Here is a 25540-nt window from a genome sequence, read left to right as displayed (position 1 = left end):
GCCTAGTTATTTCCCTTGTTTTTGACTTTCCATTTTCAGAAGTTAACTCCTTGTTCTGGTTTAAAATGAAGGAGTGCAAAGTGTTATCATCAAAGAAATGGGTGGGCAGGATTTCTTTTTTCAGCTGCATTGTTTTTGAGCCAAGCTGGGTTTAGACCCATTATAATTCAGTAATAAAGTGGGAATTTAACTGATGAAAGTGGAGCTGCTTTGAACTTAAAAAAAAAAAAAAAACCTGCCTTGACTAGATAATTCTCTTCATGTATTTTTTATTATTATTTTTAAACGTGAATTTAAGGGCAGAAGTCTTAAACTTTCCTTTATTGATTTGTTTTCTTCCCTGAAGATCAGTTGCAAGGTGTCATAAACGGGCAAGAGGTTCCACAGGTAAATGCCAGGGAAGAGCTAACTACAGAGCAGCTTTGCAGCAGCATTGGGGGGTTAAAACTAATGTGTCGGGATAAACAAATAAATGCAGACGACATATGGGATTTGCAGTATATGGTAGATCCTGTAAAACACATGAAGTAGCCCTTTTTCACTCATCATTGGGTAAGACTCAATTTTCACTTTTGAGAATTGTATTTGAAAGAATAAGGGGAGTGTCCAAAACCTTCAGAGTTCTGTTTTGCTTTACACTTCTGTTTAAGGTCATAGTTTTTACAGATGATTGTTGCTTTTTTTTATCTTGAATATAGTACCAGTGCATAAGCACAAAACACACTGGTGCTAAGAAACAGAAGCAGTAACAGGCTTCAGTTAACATAAAAGAGAAGAATTGGGAATTATTTAGAGCTGGCAAACCAGAACAGTTAGCAAAGCGCTAGAATACACAGAATAGTTGTTGAGGTGTCAAATATCTACTGGGCGTAAATAGAGTCTGGGCTGAGTCATGCAATTTGGCTTATACAGGAATGGGAGCAGAGCAGAGAGTCGTTCCAGTCCCTCATTCTCCTTGATAGGTAGTTCCAGATCTCGATGTCAAGAATATGGATCAGGAAAGATTTGAAGTTGAGATACAGAGAGGGTGTGTTACTGCTACTGTTCTGTTCCTCTTGCACACATAACAGCACTGAAATGGTGTTTTTTCACAGCTCATGGTTTATCAGGGAAAACATCTTTGGAAATGGAACAGCACTATAAATACCTGAATTTAAGAACTCTTTTTCTGTAGTGTTTGTGGTTGTGTTGTTTTGTTTTCCCTAGAACCTGGTGCTGGCCTTTTCCTGTATGTTTCTTTGTAGGATACAGGTATCACTTTCTAGCAGTTTGAAGTTTTTCTTTCCATGGTTAGTTACTTGAATGACATGTTTTAAAGTTGGTGTGCTAACCATGCGTAAGTTGTGCTGTGTAGAAGTTCTGAGGTTATTTTAGTTACTGGTAACTGGGCAATGAGAAGGTATGAAGACAATGCATACTAGAAAGAAAAAAAAAAAGCCAACTGGCACTGCAACTTCGAAAAAGGAAAGTTAGACTAAATAGTGACTTCAGTGATTTAGAATGCTTTTAAGGCTTGGCCTGAAAATCTTAGTACTCTCTACACTACTTGTGCTCAGATTCAAAATAAGGTTGATGATGTGAAAGCTAACATGTTTTAATATTTACAAGCAGTTTCAGAGAAGAAGTAAAGCAAGATTTAAGCTATAGATTAAAGAGAAGCTACAATAAATTCTAGTCTTTAAAACTCACAAGAAGGCTGACAAAATATTGCAAATTATTCATTACTACACAAATTAAGCCAGTTTTCTTCTTACGGTTACTCCTTTTGAAGGAGGATATTTGTCCTGGCCAAAGATAATCTGCATAAAGCAGCCATGGTGTCAAGATGCCTGAGCATGTTATTCTTACATTTTCATTCACTTTTGTCTAAATGGGGAGGATGTTACACCATCTTATTTGTGTCCTACTCATCCTTACAAAATTAGCTTTATCAAAGCAAGAGCTGACTGCTGCAAAAAGTTTTTAGGGCAATGAGATGCAAGCAGATTTTTAACATCCTCTTAGAGGGGGAGAAGCTAAGAAGAAATAGGAGGAAAGATTTTTCTTTAATAAAATTATTTGATTTTTACTGAGATGTGTCAATCAGAGCTATAAGAATTTAAATGACCTATAAAATTTCCCACATATAGTCATTTATTAATTTGCAGCATTGTGGAAGCAAAAGCTGGCAAGGTCAAATATGCAGGTCCTTAAAAGGTGAGAGTGGTTCAAGAGAAAACAGGTAATGATAGTATTTCTTACAAGCTCTTTATTTAATGAGTGTTGTGTATAATAAAACGCCAAATCAAAAACACTAGAATTTGCATGTCATAGAAGAATTTTGACCACTCAAGTTTCATAGCCTGAGAAGTACGCAGCAAGGAAGAGCCCAAGTAATTGGGTAGAGAGATTTGTCTTTGCTGGGATAGCTTGGAAGAGGTAAAGAATAAAGTAATTAATTGGACTGTAGTGTCAACTACACAGGTCATTTTTGTGTGGCACATGAAATTTTGCTGTTGTTTCTAAGGAAAATAAAAGTATTTAAATTCAGGCAGATTTATTGTCTAGTTTGAAAAGCACAGACCTCCCTCAGAGCTGAAGGATCAGACAAAGGACAACCAGCTGTGATGCTTCAGTTTTTGTAGCCAGAAGACAATGTTTGAATGAGGAAGGTGAAGGGTACCATAAACAGCCCTGAGATAACACAGAGAGCTCAAAAGGAACCAGCACCTCTGTGTCTGAAGGCCTGTCCTTCCACACCTGCTGTTTTACTGCGATCGTGGGAAAGCCAGCTTAAGAGTTTCTTCCATGGTATTGTATATAGTTACAAAATAAGTTATTTTATAATATAATTTAAGAGGTTAAGAAGATTTACAATTGAAATTTATGATGCCAAGTTGAGCAGAGTGCAGCTAGTTGGGCTGAGCAGTTACAGTCACAGGTAGCGTGCTGATCATATAGCCAAACAAGCATTCAGCACAACGCTCCAGCTTGGCCAGGATGGCTGGTTTCAGGTTATGTCCACCACTGTATCAGCCTCCAAATATAAGGGATATGTGAAATGTGTGTATTCAACATTAAATCATTGTTCTGTTCTACATTCAGGAATAGCTGCTGTGAAACACCTCTCCCCTTCCAAGGATTAGTTTACAAGGAACAGTTCAGCAGCTGCAATTTTAGCCATTGTGTAGCCTCCTCTAGATTTATGTCAGCACAAAGAGACAAGATACAGGGGGTTCATTTTTACGGAGCATATACTGTGAACTTGACATCTGCACTTCCCAGAGACATGGAAAGGAAAGGACCTCTTGAAATATGCTTTGCCAAGCTCTTATCGGTAAATTTCCCCTTATGCACCCTCTTCCATATGGAAAAGTAAATGGATAGGGCAAAACTCCAGTGTCCAGCATACCTGAGTTTAAGCCTTTTGTAATTCCCTGCTCTGATGTCCTGGGTGATGAGCGTCTATAATTCAGTGTCTCATTCAGAGAACCGGGGAATGGTGATAGCTCCCTGCAGACACAGAGGATTGCTGCCTTACCACTGTGTGCAAGCCTCTCCAAGTCTGCATAAGAAACAAAGATGTCTTACTTGCTGAAGTGAAGCCAGTGCTACTTCTGTATGTGTAGATAAACTGCCTGGGACACCAGCCCTGGCCAAGTGGCAACATCATTCAGCTCTGTCCAGAAGGAGAGTTTCACAGCTCATGATACATTTTGCAAAGTAACAGTGGTTGCTACTAGTATCTCAAGCACCTTACTTAAATCATTGGTTTATACAGTCATCCTTAATAATCATGATTTTTTTTTTTTTTTAATTTTTTTTTCCCTAAGAAGGTAAAGAAACACATCCCTGGTTAGAATCTGAGGGCTAGAAAAACAAATTCAGGAGGGAAAAATAAATAAAATAAAATTTAAAAAATCTTAAATTTAGTCACTTCAATGATCTCCCCAAACAAGGCAGAGAAATATTCAAGTCTGAATGGGTTTTGATGGTAACGTGCTGCCCTGGTGAGCTCTGTCTTGCTATGCAGTGAACAGCCAAAATGCCCATTAAAAACATTTTTGCTCAGCTGCTTTCCATAACTTCTTGGAGCAACTATCTGGAAGTACTGGGTGAATACATCCAAGGACAGTGCTGGACCAGCTGGGACAGTTCTGCACCCCCACCACTGTGCCGGAACCAGAATGTCCAAAAACAGAGAACGTTAAGTCAGCTCAAGGGCATTAAAGCCAAACACAGATTGGACTCTCAACCATCCTGGGCAGATCAGGCTGCCACATTAATGACCTGTTTCCAGTTAAGCTCAGGCAGGCCATCCCAAGTTGTTCTTGATCAAGACTGAGTCAAATTGTGCTAGAGATTAGTGTCTGCCTTCCCCAAAGTTCAGTAAATTCCTTCAGTAATTTCATTGCACAACCAAGTCCTTGAGTCAGTTTTTCTTCAGCCAGATTCAGGGATATTCAGTAGTCTTTGGTTACACAAGTGAATCAGGTATTTTGCCTGCAGAGCCTCAGGTGCAGGGGACTCAAACAGTAGACGTGGTCTCACTGCTGAGCTTACCCCAGGCTGTCAGCTTTAAGGAGGGATTGAGGGTGACAGTAACCAGCCAGGAGCCTGAACAGAACATAGCCTTTCTCCCAGCCTCCGATCAGTATTACATTTGAACAGATCTTTCTTCAGAATAAAGAATAGTTTATGCTTTTTTTTTAATAACTTAAAAGAAAAACGATGGTTGTACCAATGTATACACATATGGTATACAGACACACATTGTCCATAAGCTGTGAAATCTTTTTGGTAGAGAAGAAATCAGATTTCCCAGTTTTTGGTCTTTGGATTTCTTTTAAATGGTGAAAATGGACCCTATTTCTACAGTCTGTATGTTTTTCAGAAGTGCAGTCACTGTAGATCTTTTCATCTGTTACTGCAGTGTAGGCAAGGGAGAGATACCTCTGTAAGTAGTCCACACCTTCAGTTATTGGCAATTCTCCATGATTCTTGCCAGAAGGCCTCAAAGGTCTTCCTGGTATATTATAGTGCAGCTGTGAGGAGAGCAATATTCACTAGATTATCTTTGTGCAGATGTGAGTTAGTCAATCCACATAGTCATGTACTGATTTCCCTTCAGAAAGTTAACAGAAGTGCCACACTTACCTGGTGATCTTTTTTTCGGTAATGGAATCGTATGTAAACAGGATGGTGTCAAATGTGAATTGTAAATCTACACAGCTGCTGCATTCATACTTAAATGCATCTTCAGTGAAAGCTTGCACATGATGTTTGAAGAACAAACACCAAGGTGAAAACCAAATCCTCTGCTTATCAGGACACAAAGTGGAGAGTATTATCCCATGGGTTCTCTGGTCCTACCCTCAAATGTTGGTCCTGGCCACACACAACACTTCGCTCCTCATGCGCAGCCCTGCTGCAATGCCTGGTCATGAGGTACACCATCAGGATTACAAGTTCACCAGCACTGAGACATGCTGATAATCTCCTTTTTGCACCCTTGAGAACATCCTTTACTGGTGTTCTCTACACTATACTCCAAAGACAGTGTAAAAACTGGTACTTCACTGGTACTTCACCAGAAAAAGAGCAGCCTAAGCTGTAGCTAGAGCATAGCAGCCATCTGTGCTGAAGCTCACATTATGTGGTTTATAGGCCCTTAAAGTATTTGCATGTCTAAAGACTACTTACAAGTAGTATTTCTTTTGAGACTCCTGGTTTTGTTCAAGCCTGTGATGAATTCTGGCTACCTCCATGCTGCAATAATACAGCCAAAACATATATTTTCTTACTGCCTCCTCCCAGATTCTGTTCTCTATTTAGAAGCTAGCAGTGATGGTTTTGGACTCTCAATTATGGTATTAAGCTAAGTGTAAAATATTTTTCTTGGCATAAGGTAGAATATAAATAGCTTTAATATCAGTTTCAGGTTCTCTTTATTCCTTAGGGAATGCCAGTTCTCTCTCAGACCGAATCCCAGAACTAAGATCATCCCAACATCACCCTTACCCCAGCACCCTCTTTCCAAAAAACACAAACGGAGCAGGGCCAAGAGCTCTGCTCTGTCCCCCAGGACTTCAGACAGACAACACAGTAGTATTGCTCTGCGAAGATCTTCACCCTTCATCCCCCTTCCCTCCCAACATGCAGAGATGCAGCAGTTCACCATGATATTGGGCTCTATCCAGCACTAGTGTTGTCTCCAGCCTAAGTTGATGTTTCTGTTCAAGGAATTTTTCACCATGGCATTTTTATATCTTCCACTGGCCCCTGCAACTGAGTTTGAAATTAAAGGGCTAGTGATATTCATTTTCATTTTCTGTAGCACAAGCACATGGGAATGTTGCCAACAATTCCAGGTTTAAAACCAGGAATGTCTGTGCGACAACTGGAGCTTCCCTAAGTCATGAAGCTGGAATTTCAGTGATTACAGCAGCCATTGACTAAGGAGTTATATGGTCAGATCAGATTTTGAACTGAGTTCTTTCAAGAGTACTTGCTATTTTTCCTTTGAAAAGATATCATCACTCAATCCCATCTGCTTGGTGTACCATATCCTGAGCAAACACTGGCATTTGCCTGTTTGAGCTTCCTAGTTGAGTTCTTCCCAGGAACATTCATTCCTGAAGAAGGTCCTGCAGCCACCACTATGTTGTTAAGAAGTCTTTAAAAGCCCCACCTGAAGGTGTTGCCAACAGCTACCTTCCTGCTGTAAGAGCAGGCAGCAATGCCAACCGCGATTTCACGGTTGCATATGGACCAGAGTCACAGCCCCATCACACTAATGCAATGTTTTCACCGAATCCACACCTCAGGGTTAAACACTCCCTGACATGCCATCACCATCTTTATTTCACTTTAGTCTCTGCCATCCAATAGCCCAGCTCCAATCCTCACACGAGTGTTAAGATCATCCCTGTTAAAGCACCGCTTGGAGAGCCAGGCTCAGGGCACATTGAGGACAGCAGAGCCTCTCTCCTAGCAGCTGGCTGGGGCATCGAGAGGAGGAAACACCACCACGAACCAGCTGAGGAGTCTCAGACACCCTTCTTGCAGACCATCTTGAGCCATGTGTGGAAGAACTGCTATTGTTAGTGCCACTCAGGAAATATTCTAGGGAGTGTGTAATTGTTTACACACAGATTCTTTTATCGAGACTTAATTAACTGCAGTCACAACACATGTTCACTATTAATATTTTAAATTACTGAGACAGTTTTAAAATCTATTCTGTCGGCCTTCTTAGAAACTTCCACCAAATGTTCCAAAAGTGGTGGGACAGTCCTCTGCTTGCAGTGCTAGCCCCTTCTTGCACAAAGGTCTGCAAGTATGATCTTGCATGGCTTCTACATTTCATGCTTATGACAGAACAAAAGGGACCATTTCTAAACGTTATCTGATGGTGATCTAATTTTCTTCGTTTGTAAATAGCTCCGGGCATTTCTAAAAAAAAAAATAAAATGTTTTTTACCCAGCTACAACAAAAGTTGTTGTCATTCACCCTAACTGCAGAAAGTGGTTACTTTGGATTTGGCCGCATCTTTCAAATACAGTTTCAACAGTCATTTTATCCAACAGAAGAAGCCACAATGAGAAACATTTTGCTTCTAAAATCCAGAGACCATTTATAAAAGTCTAGACATTTATCCTAGTCAGCTTCTTCAGCCGGATCCCCTTTACTGAAGTAACAGAGCAGCAGCTTCTTCACCTTTTAAATAGAAATCTACTTAGTCCAATTCAAATGTACTAGGATTCCTTATACAAAGGCCTGGGAGGACTGCAAATGAAAGTAATTTTGCACTGTTTTTGGGGTTTGTTGAAAAATCAGTCAGTGCTCCAAAAACTATCAGAAAAAAAATTATCCTTTTGAAGATTACATTACAGGCATGCAAGAAGATTCATTACTTGGGTCACAAGGCTTGAAGCTGATCGTTCTCAGCCTATGCTCTAGACAGTCTGGCTGTGCAGTACGCCTAGTCATTAAAGATTTCATGTTTGTGGTTTTGCAGAATTTTAGTTTCTAAAGAAGTTATTCTGACATTTTAAGGAGACATTGACTAGCCTGATTGTTCCCATCCACCTCTTGCAAATATTGGCATTTAAATCAAGATTATAATTCATGCATTCTTTCTGTGCATTGTTACACTTATGGTTGATCAAATCTGGTAACATCATTCCATTAACATTGAGAACACTTTTGTAGGTTTCTTCATCTAATCTGTGTGGCTTTACACTTATATATTAAAGCCTCTCCTTTTCCTTCCTGCCATAATTCTCTCCTTGCATATATCGTATCAGGCATGGTTCTGCTCCCATATTCCTTCCAATGCAACCTTTATTGGAATAAGAGTCTACCTTGTTTACCCACTGGAGGAAATAAATTCTTACCATAATGGCATCTGAATGTCTGTGGGTAGTTTATTATAAATCGTGGCTCTAACTTCCGGGGACGCTGCATTTCCAAGCCAAGTTCTCCCAAGAATGCTTATAAAAGTGAGTGCTCTTGAGATCAGCTTAAGTATCTGGGCTCCAAGCCTGTGGAGGCACTCTGTGTCTGTTTTAGAATCAGGACCTATATTCCTCAGATTATGCAGTTCTTGCACTACGTAATAGAGAAACTAATAGCTGAAGGGGTGCTTTATCTAAGCTTGCACTTGTTCTTCCCACTCCATCCATAATCAATAAAAAATTACAACATTCTCATGCTTCAGTCCCAGTGTATTTACCTAAGGCTACCACTGATATAGGGAATATTAGGACTACTGCTAGAGGGGTATCCAGATTTGAATGAAAAGCATTTATTTCCATATTTTCTTAAAAATCAATCAAGCAAACAAATGACGACAACAACAAAAAAGCATTACCCTTTTCAGGTATGCACTAGCTATAACCTACATCTAGTAATAGAAGACCAGTTTTGAGGAAATACTGTAAAAATCACACATGCAGTGTGGCATCACTATTACAAGCCAGAGGGCTTCATTTTTATTTTTTATGAAGGTGAAATCTTTGCTTTTATCACCACTTATTCTATTGGTGTATAAAGACAAACATAAATTGTTAACCTAACTCTGATGGCAGGGACATGATCTGTGCAAAGCTACATACATTTTAACAGTGAGAGTAAAATGAGCAGTTGCCTCGTGTTTCAAGACTAAGCTGCATTATCATACTTCCAAAGAGGCTTTGTATGTAACATAAAATAAAACTTTTCACTAGAGTATATTTTTTCCAATGTAGCAAAGGCTTTAGAGATTAAGCAAAGATCTAAGTAATACAGAACAAGTAATTGAATAAATGTTAAAATTCTTATCTGTGAAACAAGCCAAGTAAACATAAGAAAGCTTTAACTACAGCACGTAATTTCTAGACCCTACACCTTCACTTTTGTGCTTACCATTTGACTATCCCTACTAAATAAGACCTAGAGTACTGAACTTGGGTTTATTTGTTGAGATAAAACACAAAACACGTCAACTTTACCACATTCACCACCGAACACATTGTTTTGACTGGCGAATCCCAATGTAGCTGAATGGTCCCAGTAGTTAGCACTTAGGAACAGCTCCTGACAACTTTATATTACTTGCATGTTCCTACTTGAATGTTCCCACTATTTCTAATTAGTCTGGACAAGGAGTTATTAAACTTCTTGCTAAGCTCCTGTTTTCATCTGGATTTTTCATAGTACTTTTTTTCCTTAAGCAATTGCATGTTTTGTTTGACAGTGGGACTCTGCCAGCTATTTTTGACCTGAGCTTTGGACAAATCTGCAGGAAATCATACTTTTCTACTTCTGGTACTAGCAGAGATACTTGAATTTTGCTTATTTATTTTCTTTTCAACATAGTTATATGTTTTGGGGAAAGAGAAGCTTAAAATATACCCTATATCACTGGAGAAGGTGTGAGTTGGCAGAAGATGGTCCTGGCATCCAAGCAGACGTTCCCCTGTGGAGCTGGAGCTGCCCTGGGAATAGTCCTTCTCTTGTACTTCTCCTGCTGAGCAATAATGCTGGACCTGCTGCCTGCACCATTAGATTTCATATGAAATTTTCCTGAAGAGGTCAAAGGGCAGACCGTAAGTTTTATAAAATATACATGCACTTAATAATTCTTATGGTATATGACTTTTGAAGCTTTGTAGCTGTCCTGGTATCGTTCTGATCATCCGAAATGCTAATTAAGCATGAATGCATGTTCTAAAGGTTGTAAGGTAAGATAATAATTACTATCTCATTAGATACACCTATCTAGGAATACAATCTCTTCCCTCATTGCTCAAGGAAAGGGCATGGGCCCAGCTTATTACAGGTACAGTGAATGGCAGTGAAAGTTAGGCTGGGACTAAAAAGATTTGAATGAAAAGAGAGAAAGAGAGAAAAAAATCAGATGAGAGAGGGAGAACATTTCTATCTTAGTTTCTGTGCAATCAACAGGAACAGACATCTAGCTGGTTAGATAATATCCCTCCATTTCCAGGATGGTTGAGTCATTGAAACATCTAAGGGAGCACTTCGCAGCTAAGTATCACCAGAATTTATATTCTATTACTTTTAGGCTTCTCCTAAAATTTTAAAAATTTATTTTGAGTCATTGCTAGAATGCTTTTGTTTTCTTTTTAAGCATGTCTGGTCCTATGAAGGATTGCAGTTAGCTCTAGCAGGCATGAGGTATGCTGTTTCTGTGGAAACATCAAATCTAATTAAAATGGTAGTGAAGATATAATGCCCTTGGGTGCCTGCAACCCAAGGCATATCTGGGATGCTGGGAGATGGGATAATTTCCCGTCAATCTGTAAAGGTCTTTTGGACGACTAGTGGCATCATCTTCCAAGACACAGAGAAGCCAGATGTTAATAATGCCCTCTAGCAAGGCCCAGAAAGCAGAGAGAGAGCCAGTGACACCAGGAAGCACTAGATCACCATCTGTGGCGTAATGACCACAAGGACACCAGGGTTCTTTTAGGATCAGTAACTGCTACTACTTTATCGATGACATAACTTCAACTCTCTCTTATTGAGGGCATAACTTCAATCTCCCTTATTGAGGACAGGCTCCCTTCTTATACTATTCGCCCCACGGCAGTACTTTTCCACTAACTATTCATCGGTCAACAACTTTGCCCGGCAACAGCAAACACCCAGCTAAACTCTTTACATTCTTGATGGCCTCATCGTTAAGAGTCCGATGTTATCACCAACCATGGGGCTTGTCGACCCCACGGCCACACTCCCACAACCATCATCTAACACCATTTAAATATTAACTGTTAAAGACTGTTCCTCTGCTCTATTAGGCCAGATTTACCCAAATTGCTGAACAAATGAATCCCTTTCCTCATCAGTCAGGTTCCAGTCCCTACACAACTTCACCATAGGAGCGAATGAAGTGCCCAGAGCTGAACGCAGTATAGCTCTAGAGGGATACAGCCATCCCAGCAGCATAGAGCCAACCAGCTCTATCTTTGCAGCCACATCCCACCTGCCTGGCAGGTACTTCTCCCTGCTACTCCTTTTGTGCTGCATCTTTCTTGTTGTTGTCATGCCACATTGCAAACTACTGTTCTTTACATTGTTCCTCAAAACAGCGGGGCTTTCCAGGCTCCTTCCTACGCCTTAATAAGACATTTTTTTTTTCTATTGATTTTTTGTCTATTGATTTAGATTTTCCAAAACTAAGTTTTCCTTCTTTTATTGCTTTTTAGATCTATTTCTAATCACTTGGCATTATTTTTACTCCACTTGGCAAAAATTCCCAATGTACTGTAAATTAATGTATTGTAAATTTAAGATTTAATTATTTTTCTGTTTTCTCTCCTTCCAAATATATATTTTTTTAATGTTGATTTTGGCCTCAGCATCAAAGCTTCTATATTTACTGCCAAACTTTCAGATTAACTGTATTGTCCCTACACAACTTATGGTATATCCTGAACTGTAAGTTTGAATTTTGTATGCACTAACACAATGTATAACAAAACTAGAGAAGTTCTTAACACTCACACAGGGAGCTAATTGGGTCTGGAATTCTTTTAACCTTTTGGCCTCAATGCTATCAGGCATTTGTGCCTTGAAAGCTGTTTATATTCTGGGATAATAAGCACTATTTCATTCTGTTGTAAATACGTTGCCCTGAAGTTTCAGTTGCTATTCCATAGTCTCATAATGGCAGACACAATAACAGGACAGCCTGATAGGCTTTCTTTAGTACCATACATCATTTTACAATCCTAGTGTCCCTTCTTATTTACCTTCTCTCTAAACTGCACACATGCATAGCCACATTAAAAGCAGACGATGTTACCTGCATAAAAATAATAAAAATTTTCATTCGGCTTTATTGAAGCCAAATGAGTTCTGGACAAAGCTTATGACTCAGATAAAGATTCCGTGTTAAGAGGAAATGGGCTTTCCAAGAGCAGCTATAGAGTCTAAAGCCTCAGGTAAATTTAGGTTAATAACAGTCAATCTGTTAATACTTCACCAGTTCTCAGTATAGAATGAAAGCAGATTTCTTTTTGTGGTTTTAGATTGTTATATTTGGTCAATTGTTGCTTTCAACCTTTCATTAAATTTGCCTTAATGAGATTAACTTACTACAAACCATAGTTCCATGAATTGATTAATTAATTCACATGTTCTGTTCTTTAGACATTTAACTAATTATTTTGAAATCTCTCAGGAAAAAAAAATAATCTATTGCATTGGAAAAAATGTTAAAGCTTTTATTGTGAGACTTGTTGCAAATCATTTAGCACTTGAATGCCTCTACTGATGAATAGGAATCTGATCTGAGTTGGAGTCTCCAGCTTACTCTGTTAATTAATTAAGGCCATTTTTCTGTGAAGTCAACATGATTAATCATATTGGTATGAGACGAAAAGACTGCAAACTAAACTCTGTTTTAGAAGATGGGGAATACATATAGAGGAAAAGACTGTCAGTCTTGTAGTCCTGAAAGTCTAGAAAAATTGCCAAGGAATAGCGTAACCAGTTATTATTAGAACTTCCATTTAGAAGCAGGGAAATTGAGACATAGAGAGATGTTCAAATCAAATTATATTGTAAATCCATAATAAAGAAATTAAAATTTCTCTTGAGCTGTGTAGATGTGGTGAAAACATTTCACTTTGATGTGACTGAGTTACTCCAACTTCCAATTTTCAGCTAACCTGAGAGACATATTTTTGCTACCAATGAACACATGCTCCAGGATAAAAGCAAGATATACAACATATAAAGATGTCAAACAGCTCCAGTTCAAAATAAAATTCTGACAACAAAATTAATTGGCCGAGGGATTTTTTCTGCAGTTTATTTTGCAGGTAGATTTTGTAGTCCTTTTTGGTTGTTTTTAACCCCAGTGTTGTGGATGATTTAGGGTGAAATGACTGCACTGTTTGAGCTGAAGTAGGAATGATTTCCAACTTAGATGTATTTACAGAAATATGGCTGGTAGTAAACCTCCCTCTTTTTCATTAAAGGATAAAAATGTAACTGTATTTTGTAACACCTACAAAAGCTATGGGAATTGACAAGTCTGGAGACATTCTATTTAAGTCTGGAAATGTCCATTCCTCTTCCATTTCTCACGCCTTCTAGAATTTGCAGGTGGATAGCAAAGTTGTTCTTTCAGTCTGAGAAGGTGGGCCCTAAGGGTGCTAAATCAGTACTACTAGTGAGTTAAGCAGCCTGAGCAATAATCTGATTTAAGAATAATTAAGATGCATCAGAAATGCATTTAAATTTAAAAACAAACAACAATAAGAAAAAAAAATCTGCATAAAAATCTTCAAGGGACATGGATAAACCTTAGCATGTAAAAATAGATAACTGAGAGTGGGAGAAACACTGAACCTTATTTGTTGTACAAGCATACTGATAAATAGCTGAATATTAACATAATTCACCTGGATTTCACACCTTTAATATTGCCTCATTTGGGGCCTTTTGTTACTTCATTTTTACAGTTGGACATTTTGCAGCACTCCAGTAGAAACATCCATCCTGATGGGATGACATCAGAGGTCTGGGGATGTAAGCAAGCTGTGGTTAGTACATATCTGAAACTGTGGGAAAAGCTTGAAAATAGTGTTCATTGGAAGAAAATGTCTGTTAAGATATTTATGCTTCAATCCTTTATTTCTGCAGTTCGCCAAAACTATGACGCCCTTTGAGCTGTCGCAGCTATCAATCTTCAAATACCTCAAGCTCATTCAAAACAATTGTTTTTGAAAATAATAATCAGAGTTGACATCTGCATTGCAATGACATCTTGGTCTGTTTTGAAGGTCAGAGAGGCAAGCTAGCAGCCTTTCTCCAGATTTCTGCTTAATGACTAAATATTGCCTTAGTGCTAAAGACAGTCACACTCATTCACTCAGACACAAATGTATATTTTTATATGTATGCATCAAGGAAAAAAAAAAAATACAGCCACAACATTATTTGAGAAGACTTGAATATTTGGTTAATCCTTATGGTGGAATAACAGAGCATTAGTCACCATTTTCAGTGTCAAGAACGCTTCCAGAAATGAAATCCACAAAGTACACACTTTTACCAGAGTCAAATTCCAGCTTCTCCAGCAGGGGTATATACTGGAAGTCTTAATGAACGCCAGGTACAAAATACCTACCCACAGCTGCCTTCCTTTCCCTGCTAACAGCTTGTGTTGGAGCAGCATCAAAGCTGGCTACAAGCATAGCAAATATATGCACCTGCATAGAGTAATTACTGAAGCTAATGCCAGTATATATTAGCTTCAGTGCCCCTGTGGAAAAAAAAAATGTATGGATTAACTCATGGTATTCAGCTTATTATAACTGTCTCACTGCACGTCCAGTTGTTATGAGCACTAATAAAGCAATATCCATCTTTGTTCCTTTTTTTATGTCTGATGATGGAGTCCTTCAGCCATGACATTGGAGTATGCTTCAAAGCTACCCCTTTGATTTTCTCCTGCTTTTTTTTTTTTCATTGCAAGCTCAGCATTAGTTTGCAGATTACTGCCTATTCCCTGCCAGCACACATACCTCTGTTGATCGATGTGCACCTCTGTATAATATTTATTTTTAAATATCTGATTATGTGTTTCTTCCTCATCATCCTGGTTAACCCTCAAAAGACAATTTAGATATCTCTTCTAAAAATCAAAATAAATTTCAAAATCAGTGCTGTGTGCACTGGATATCAATCTAATGGGAATTAAATTTAGGCACTCCTAATTTTGGCGAATATTGTCCTATGCTGGAATAAATCTGGAAACATAGAAATGGAAAAACTGCTACTTCTGTAACCGTTCTCTTGAGCTGCCCCCAAAACCACTTAAAATTATTTTTATTGTGAAACTGTTTTTTTTTTTTCTGCGAAAATGAAGTAAAGATAAAAATAAATTTGAGCTCTCATACGTTGCCTGCTCTGCATGTGCCTGTTTAGTCTAGACTGTGAGCAATGAGAACCAGACACCATCTGAAATGTTAATTTAGTTTATTAAGGAAACAAGGCTTATATGATCCCATTATCTGTGTCCCCCTAATGACTTTTGAACTCTGTCTGATTCAAGCTAACGTGAGAAGTAGGGGAACAACAAGCTAATTAAGCTGTTACAAGTTTCATGCAAGTTAGAAGCTGGATAGAAGAGGGCAAGCTATAAATGCTCCAAAAGTCTGCTGCAGGCATGCACGTATACTCTGAGATCAAAAGAATCCGTACAGGCAAGATGTCTGATAAATCTCTGCACGAAAAAAAAAAAATAGAACCTGAAATTACAATTGCTCAAGAGCTCAAGATACTCAAGAGAGACAAGCAGCAAGCCATGCTTTGTTCACCTGGTGCCCCGTGAATCGGGCTGTTAATCTGCTGAACAACGGCAATGCATCCTGCGATGCTGCTGCCTGACAGAGATCAGGTTGTCCTGGTGCTGGGCTGAGGATCAGCTGCTGGGGCTGGGGTTGGGGCTGGCAGAGCTGGCACAGCTCGGTACAGCTGCCAAGCTGCATAAACGTTGTCTGAAAGCAGTGTTTACTGTATGTGTACTCACTTGCATTTGGCTTCCAAAAGTGGAGGAACTACAGGGACATAAAGTAGCTCTGACAAAAGTAGCTCTTTCAGTCAGAAGTGAGCTGAATATCCAATGTGTCACCTAGGGCTGCAGGGAAAAGAGATGCTAACTTTGGTGTCTGCAGATTCTCTGCTGCAAGGTAGACAGTAAATTTATCTTCAACAACCTCTATTTTAGCATGGGTGAAAGGAAAGAGCAGAAATGGTACTGGGAGACTGCCCCTGGCGCCACAACTCATAGTGATGCTGGACCAGAAGAGCAGTGGTGGGAGAGGGTGCACACAGGTGTGGTATATTCTGCACAGAGCATGTGGGGTGGGGCCAGGAGGGCCAGCAGAGAGATCTGAGAAGAAACGAGCGCAATTCTCTCCTGGCACTATGTGCTCCTCTGGGCTGTTACTCATTTCTTGCTGAGTCTGCCCCATTTCAGCTCAAAAGTTCAGGGACACTCTGAAGGCTTTCTGCACTTAGCTCGAGGGTGAACACGTGGTGAAGTCAGCTGCTTTCTGTCCACTGCCCTCCCCGGGGAGCCCTGCCCTGGTTGCAGCAGAGTTGCTCTGCAACTGCTAACGGCTTAGTGATAGCGCTCGTGCAGCAAGCTCCGATCGTCGTTATTTTCTGGTAGATGGAGCTCGCTGCTTCCTTCTGCCAGCCACTTGCTGGTTCGGAAGTTGTCTAGATGGGGAATTATTGTATTCAGGATAGAGTTAATTCGTTCTATATTCTCAATGAAAACTAAGCTCAGCTGCAGGCTGCCCTGCCGGGCTCCGAAACTTCCAGCTGCTGCGGCAGCGGGCAGCAGAGGGCGGGCGGCTCCGGCTCTCTGGCTCCGGGTGCTCCGGCTCTCTGGCTCCCCAGATCCCAGGGCTCCGGTTCTCCCCTTCGCTAGTGGCTCCTGCACAGTGGTGGCCTGGTTGGAGGGGAATTTTCTGAAAGAGGCTGCCCTCAGCGTAACTCTCACCTGTTATACTTCAGATCCGTCTCCTCTGGTGAGTGGGAGATGCTGACAGCGGAAGGATGTATTAACTGGGTGGTTGGTGATACGGAGTGCGGCTGTTGTAATTACCTATTGCAGGGGCAAAGAAGGAATAAGAACTTGCCCTGAGCAGTGCTCAGTCCTGCACCCTGGCTCCAGGAGTCCCTTAACCCTCCCTGGGGAGGGAAGGGATAGGGTGGCTTTTGTAAGGAACAAAATTTAAGCCAGCACAAATTACTCTTCTGTTTCCATTTCTAAGTTTTATCAGATGGGCAGTGGCCAACATTTGTTTAAGAAAAAATCCCAGCACAAGGCTGGATTATAGACGTGACTGCCATGGAACACATTGGGATCAGAACTAGTGTGAGAAAGTCCCTGGACGCCAACAGCACTCAGTCTTCAAGCTGAGCTGGCTGCCTTTCTTTGTAAGCACACCCCATATCCTATAGCATTCCTGTACAAATGCTTGTACCTGGAGCATCACCCCAGAGGCTGTGAGGGTAACAGATCCTAATTTAGCACCCCTAGGTTTCAAAGGAATCGCAGACTTGTTTCCCAACTGGGAAAATTTCCCCTGTGCTGACTGAACTTCTTGTGGTGCAAAGTAAATTCAAGCAAGTTCTAGATTTTGAGTGAAGAGAAGCAGGCACCAAAATGTTCTCTATTGCCTTTTCTTATTATTATTACTATTCCTCATTTCCAGCAACTGAAACGCTGTTTATATCCCTGCCTGTGTGCCAACATTTTTAAACAGTTTCTTGGTTTTCCTGTGAGCAAGTGGAGGCCCTCGTGTTTGGTCTCAAAGTGCTTTCTCCTTCAATCCCAGTGGATTATAATGTGTATGAATAAAATACACAAATGTATAACATAAAGATGCTTCTGAGAAGGTTGTGTTTAGTAAAGCAGAAGGTCTGATTTTGGGCAATTGGTTCTTTGGATTGCAGGAGACCTGGAAATCCTGCTGGGTGAAGTGTTTTCACAGATCTTTATCAGAAAAGCCCTCACCACAGGAGGAGCAGAGGAGCCCGCAGTGTTCCTTCTTGTACTGCAGCCTAGAAGCAGAACCTGCCTGTGAATGGCCTCATGAACGTGGGCCACTGAGCTAGGAGAAGCGGCCAGGCTGTAACTGCCTTTGTTCTCCCAAAACTTTCTTGTAGCTTAATTTCCCCCAGAGAATATCTTGACACTTATGAATAGGACTGATTAATTCTTGACTTCTGCTGGTTGATGGTAGACCTGGTAATGGCATGTGTTGTCTTTAGGGGTGTTATGATTGTCTGATTCGCTCTGTGAATGATACTGGTGGCTGTGTTTGGACAGTGGAGTGCCACTCACTGCACGAGGAAAGGCACCATAAGAATACAGTGAAAAGGCAGACCTTGGCTTAAAATAAGTGAGACTTCCTCTTCCTACAGGAAGAAAAGCAGAAAATGTTTTTAAAGATCTTTTAAAGAAAAACTTGATCCTGCAAAAGGAAGTAGGGGGTCCAAAATATGAAGTCAGTGAGAATTTTGCAAGGGGAGGAGTCTCCAGGTGGATCATAATCTTCTGACCTGCTCTTTGGGTTTAGGACCTCATTGCGTCTATGTAAGTGTTTGCTCACCGGCTACATGCTTTTAAATGCTGTGGTAGGAAGAGAAGTTGGTTTGAAGCAAACATATAAAATGTTCATGGTCTTGTGTAATTCTTGGTATGTTGATAGAGCAGTAATGAAAGGCTGTTTCAGCTGACCAGTTGGAATATAAATGGAGAATGTGCATGTGGTAAGGAGATCTGCATTCAATTACTATCTTACCACAGACTGGCTGCAGACAAGACAATTCTTCTGTGCCTCAGTTCCCTAATTCTGAAACAATGATGTTCCTTTGTCTGGCTTGTCTGCTTAGATGAGATGCTCCTTAAGGCAGTGATTGTCTCTTAAAATGTTTTTTTGTTTTACCAGCTAATTCAAAGCAGCTCCGATTATCTGAGTGCTACTGGAATTCTATTGCTCCTAATCGGATGAAGTGGTTAATTAGTCATTTGTTATCTCTGGATTTCATTTCTGTTTTCTTTATTTAATCTTGGCAAAAAAAAAAATGCTTTATTCTTAGATAATAACATCGTATGGTATTTTTGGCAAACCATTCTATGTGATGTCTTTGTTTCTCTTTAAACTCATTGCATCAAAATTCATGAATATCAGCAATGGTAGTACAAATTCCCGTACCAGACCATGCAGACTGTTGTGTGCTTTTTTTTTGTTGTTGTTGTTGATTTTATCTCAAACTAAGACATTTTGCTATAAGCAAACACCTGTGATTACCTCCACAGTGCTGTTTCATTGCCAGTTAGCATCTGGTGCATGAAGATAGGCTGACGTTGCCAGATTAAACTTGAGATGCCAAAATGTCACTAGCCTAGGTAAATTTTATTGCAGTCTCTTCACATGTGTGTTATTCGCATTAAAACTATCGCTTTGGCGCAGAAGCCACTTGACCTAACTTAAAAATATTTGACCAGATAACAAGGAGACGTAACAGTCACTGGAAGCACTTCCAACTTGGGATATTTAATTAGACCTTATGACTGAAAATTCTTGTGATCATCAGAAGATCAACATTCCAACATATTCCTGGTTGTGTTTATTAAATATTCCCTTTTTTGGTCCTGAGTGTGAATGTTTGGAAAAATGTTAAGTTAATACAACCCACTTGACTTCACTGGCACATTTCACAAAAGAAGGAGGAAAAAAATGTGGAAGCCACTGAAAACTAAAGGGTTCTTGCTTTGGAGAAAAACAAAGTTTAAGCCAATGCAACAGACAGGCTGGAACTCCTCCACAGCTTTAAAAGGAAAAGGCTATTGAAGACTCTTCACAAAGCTCCTTTGCTTCCTTTGAATAAAAGAGGAACCAGAACACTTAACACTGTGTAAAACACATTTCTTTCAGAGAAGCCAGCTTTATCTTAAAGCCCTAGCTAGATAATCTATACAAATTCATTTTTTAGCTTGAAGTCTCAGAAATTTGACACACCACAGGGACTTCAAATTTTTAGTCTGGATGGAATTTGCTGACAATACTCTCAGCTAGGGCTCTGATATAACGGGATTAGTTTCTCTCATTATGTTTGGTAAAAATAACTGTTTTCTCTCTTGGGAAAAAAGATGAAAGGGGGACAAGTAAAGAAAACATTTGCTTTCTTTCGCCCTAGATCTCCGCGTGGTATCTTGAGACATATGTTCCACATAAGAATGATGTGCAGACACAGTCATTTTTACAGTGGCTGGGAAATCCTCTGTGAAGCCACAAGCCCACAAGATGCATATTTACACCTGCTCAACAAGGGAGGTCTAGCTATAAATCCAGAAACCTAGGTACAGTTACAGTGGAATGGGGGTTGGCTTCCAAAATGTAGGTGGTCAGTTTTTTCCGTGGAACTTCTGCTGTGGGTGGCTGGAAATCGCAAATGTGGCCATGGTCAGGTATGCGTTGCATTTCCAGACAACTCTAACATCCTCTTGCATTTCCTCTGTTTGGGTATTGGTTGATAATTACAATAGAATTTCCTGGCAAAAACTTTTGCTTTACGAATGCTGTGTTACTCTCCTGTAAGTGTTGAAGTTGCTTACTACGAGCTTTGTCAAACAACAATCTGATTGCCATGAATTAGGCAACCTTCAAATATACTACCTGAATATATTACTTTTAATTCTTCAGTGTAACGGATTTGTGTTATAGAAGACTTAGGACGAGTTGTTTCTTTCTTGCCCAAGGGTAAGACTGATTATGTCCATGTTGCTCTTAAACTTTATATTTAAAAAAAAAAAGAAGGCAAGAATATTGTACATCTCTGTAATCATGCTGTAGCCATGTAGCCATTACCACTGCTTCTTTCTTTAGGCTAGAAACTGAGATTAGAGACTGAAGGTTGTAATAACAGTAAATTATACTCTGTAGCTAGCTTGGCTGTTCTCTGTATGGAATGGGCACTAACTCAACTCTGTGTAATGGATGCTTTCTAGTTCTGGACCATTACTTGTGCAGAACATAAGTATGCTCTGGTAGAAATTGTTAATAAGCATACTTGCTGATTTTCCTCCAGCCGCCAATTCATCTCAGAACCTCCCCATCAATTCGAACTCACTTTGGCTGAAGTGAGAGCTTCAGGGGTAAAAAAAAAAAAAGGGAGGAAAAAAAAAAAAAAAGCTGTAGTCTTCCACATAAGCACAGTTACTGGCCGTTTCCATTCTGTGAAGAAAAGGGTAAAGTTAACTGCATGATGTAGAGTGGTTGTGTTGCCTTCCTATTGCCTTTATATTGATCCGTGCATTCGTAGGGTCAATCTAGACACAGTCAGCACCTGTTTCTGAATAAGTTTTTGTGTAACACACAGTAACCGCTCCCTTTATCCATCACCTGGCTTGCATGAATACCAGTAGCACTCCGTTAATGGCTTTAATTCAACAAGGGCCAGTAGTAGTTAATGTTTTTAATGCTTTTAGTGTATGAAAGTGGAACTAATCTGCTACCACCAGTGGCTTTATAAGAATGATGGTGAAGAATTCTTGCAGTCTGACAAGATATTTGGCCTGCTAGTTTGAACAGAAATGTCAGGTTTTAACACAAGTTTTACATTTTAGTTTCTACTAAAATTAGTGAAATTACCAGCTTTTCCTTGTTTGTGCCTTTTGCTTATACATTATTCCAACCTCTAAGTACAAGGGACTAAAACATCTGATGAGTTTCCAAACCTGTAATTTCCCCCAACAGCCAAATGCTTACAGCCCTGTTAACTTTTTCCAGCAAACCTAAATTTATAAAGACTCAAATACCTGTATATTTCACCAGATGGGCACACACTTCTTTTGTGGTGTTTTGCTGACAGATCTAATTCATTTTTTTTCCTGCTTTTGAGCTGAGTGAACTGATGCTGGTCTAAACATTATATGTCAGTGTTAGCGCTGCATTGTGCTTGACCTAGTGGGCCTGACCTCTTGGCTTCCTGCCTCCTTAGCTGCTCAATCTCTGCAGCACGAAACACAAAGGTTCTCAATGCCTTCGACATACGCAGTCAGCAGACACGAGCAGGATGGGGGATAATAATTTAGTCTGCCTGCAGATTTGGGAAGATATTATAGTAACTTTTAAAAGATTACCTTCTAGTCTCAAGAGGCTAGAAGCTGCATTGCTTTTTAAAATGAGTGCTTACACCCTGCAAAAATAGGCCCCTGCATCCCAGGAAGAGAAAAGAAAGTTTTGGAAAATGGATGAATGTGTTCCTTCCCAACAAAGTTATTTCCTTAGCGTCTTCAATTCTACCAGTTTCTCTTGTTAATAAGGGTTGTATCAAGAACTAGCACTATACTTAATTTCTGAAGTAGAAGTTTGAGTGAGAAAGAAACACATAAAATTGCAGTTGTGGTTAGGCACCTTATGAACTTCTTGCTGAAAGGAGCCTAAAAGACTTTACTGTATGACTTCAAGCGAGAGAATGAATCTGGAAGAAAGCACAAGGCAAAGGAGAGAGAGGTTATCTTTGCTCCCTTTACACAGCTCTGCTCTTTGAGCTCCTAATTATCTGATAATCATCTGAACCTGTAGTTCAGCCTCAGTAACTCACTTTTCCAAACGCTTCAGCTGGGTAACTTCATCCTTCATTTGTTTCCTGTGCCTTGCCCTACAGAAGCTATATAAGCTCTCTGAGGGTTTCACTGGTTACAGCCCTGGCTTGTAAGCTACGGAAATCTAAATGTAGGTCAAGATGAGTTGAAATCTTTTAAATACAGTCAGCCACTGCTTCCTAAACATATCCCTGGAGCAGCTGCATGAAGAATGTTTACAATTAAAAACAAACAAACAAACCAAAACCTCAAGTAGCCAGTTGAGAATGCACTCCTGTTCTAGCCAGCAATATTCATTAAATGTGATACGTGAATAATATGTTATTTTGAGCTTGACCTGACTTAGGATCAGTACCTACAGAAGTGGCTCTATTGACTTGCTGCTCCTGTACCTCCTGGAGGACCCTCAGAATGAAGGCCCAGCCTGAAGTTAAATGGCCCTAGCAAGGATGCTGGGGAGATACTATGACAGGATGTGAAGTGTTACCTCATCCTGGTTTCTAGTAGGATGGGACATCCCCCAATTTTTTTTTTTTTTTTACTTCTTGATTTGACTCATGCAAACAAAATAACAGGAGGGAAAAAAAGAGTGAGAGAGAGAGAAATATGTGAGTGAGTTCTGCTGAGCATGAGTCAATCCCTTGAAACCCAGCAGGGGCACCGTCTGCTCTCCTTATGGAGCTCAGTGGCTTTCATCCCGATTCAAGTGTCTCCTACTCCTCCCTCCCAGCTGAAGGCAGATGTGGGTTCACTGGCAACAGTGGGCCTTGTTCTTTGTGAGTGTTTAAGGCCTGAGCAATCATTTTAAATTGAAAGCAGAGACAGTGATGCTATTACAAGATTGTCTAGAGCAGCGATTCTCAACTGGTAAGACATGCGTACATTTACAGGAAAGGAGTTTCATGAAGCCTAGACTAGAAATCTGCAGAGAAAAGCATGAGTATGATGCCGAGCAGCATCTTCTCAGAGCTCATGCTTAAAAATATTGAGAAGAAAACTTTATCAAAACATGTTGCCAGCACAGACTTTGGTCAGCTATGACATGGAAAAGGTCAAAGCGAGCTCATGGGAGGCTCTACAAGGGTTTATTAGGGGTTTGTGTTCTTTCCTAATTTTAATGGCAAATAGTCATTTATCTGCAGAAAGAAAACAATTGCATAAGATGTACCTCTTTATAAAACAGCTGACGTGCCCATGACATGCATGTGTATTGCCATGTGCAACAGGGGAGGAGGATCAACTATAGACAGTCACACACTTCAGCAGGGATCAGGGATTTATGTGCATTTGCTTGCTTTGCTCTAAAGGGAAACATATCTGTACAGTCTGAGATATGTCACCACTGTGCACTAAGGAGGAAAAAAAAGCCTAGATGTAAAAGCCTGGCTTTACAGATATTCTTAAAATTTCCTTGAAACCTCTTTGTGATTTTACCAAGGTATAAATCTGATGAGGGAGGTTCAACAGAGACAGTGAGAACTGAGGTATTCGGAAACTCTGGAAATAAAGACACTTCTCTTTAGAACTTCTCAGTCATTCAAGTTTGAAAAAGAGAAAAAAAAAAAAAAGTCCCAGGAACCTTTAAAACAGTGAAAGCCTATTGTCTTCTCAGCAGATAGTCAATTTAAGGGAATAAAGGGTAAGAAAAGCATCATTGCCAGCACACAATTTCCTCCTAGCAATTCCTCCTCATTCGCTCAGTTTCTACTCCACTTGGAAGAATCTAAAGAGATGGCTACAACTCTTCATAGGCTCATACTGGTAGATGTTTTCACCCTTGGCAGAGGTTGTGCTCAGTAACACAGATGATGTACCAGGAAAAAGCAGCATCTTGTCCTGTCTCCTACTCAGGTTGCAGGACATGTACATCCTCTATCGGTGGCTGAAAAAAAATCACCTCAGGATCAAAATGAAAAACATTGAGGTCTCTGTCAATTTAAAGCTCCTATCACTAATGCAGCAAATTCCAGCTTTGCTGTGACTTTCTTATCTGGTCCCCATTTTTCTGAGTTGTCCGCTGTTTAGCAGAAAAAGAGATGGGGTGGGGGAAAGAATTAGAGCCTGTGGTTTGCTCCATGGCCCCTAGAGGCGTTTCAGAGCCCAGTCCTCTGCAGCTTGTGCCTTCCCTTTTCCGTAGCAGCTAGGAACCACTTTTGGGATACCTAGCAGCGTTTTGATGGCAGCACAGAAGAATGCAAGGTGACGGAAAGGTGAGGCTTTATCCCTAGAACCTGGGCTTTCGGTGCATCTATCCCCACGTGTTTGTATTATCTCATTATAAATTCATTTCAGGTGAAAAGTCAGGTGTTTTTTAAAATGAGTAAGTAAAAGCCTTTAAAAGTACTGGAATATGAAGTGGTTTAAGTTTGCCACTTACCTGGCTTTCCTTGTCCCTCCTCTTCAGGGTTTCTTGTTCCACCTTAGGGAGCAGCAGTAAGGTCTTGGTGTGGAGGAGGTTTCATTTTGTCCCCATCTCTCATCTGTTCTTCTTTGGCACTACTTAACACCTGATACAGTTAACAGTGAAGTGGTTTTCAAACCAACCCCCCCACCCTAGGTCTGGACACCCCAAGCTGGTGCACCAGCCCCAGCCAGGCCCTGGGGGTGAGGTGGGGAGGCAAAGCCCCCTGCGTGCCAGGGAGGGCACCCCATTGCTGGCACGTGCACACTCCATGCACACCCGCACACCCCTGTAAACCCCTCAGGCATCCTCTCCACGTCCCACACAGCCCTTCCCACGCACCTTCTGTGTGTGCCATTCACCCCCTGGATATGCGTCCTGTACCTGTTCCACGGGCACCCCAAAACTGCTCTGGATGCCCCCCACCCACAAACGCCCTGCCTGCACCCCAGCGCACACCTTGAGCAGCCAAACACATCCCTTCGCCCTCTTCGGCACCGCTCAG

General features: G+C 40.4%; 1 long non-coding RNA gene across 4 annotated transcripts; it reads right to left on the bottom strand.

The window, feature by feature from the left end:
• Positions 1-140: 140 nt before the first annotated feature.
• On the bottom strand, positions 141-25540 carry LOC310901552. Of its 4 annotated transcripts, XR_014585893.1 has the most exons (7): positions 25012-25540; positions 17016-17120; positions 16035-16142; positions 14631-14765; positions 13903-14021; positions 9878-10048; positions 141-5024 (listed from the first exon to the last, which is right to left on the bottom strand). It is a non-coding gene; the product is annotated as an uncharacterized lncRNA (long non-coding RNA). The 4 variants fall into 4 exon arrangements; XR_014585894.1 differs by lacking the exon at positions 141-5024 and having other exon boundaries at positions 8414-10048; XR_014585895.1 differs by lacking the exons at positions 141-5024; positions 16035-16142 and having other exon boundaries at positions 8414-10048.

The sequence above is a fragment of the Anser anser genome (assembly GCF_964211835.1).
Source record: "Anser anser genome assembly, chromosome: 6".
Taxonomy (NCBI): domain Eukaryota; kingdom Metazoa; phylum Chordata; class Aves; order Anseriformes; family Anatidae; genus Anser; species Anser anser.
This window is presented reverse-complemented; position numbering and strand designations above follow the sequence as displayed.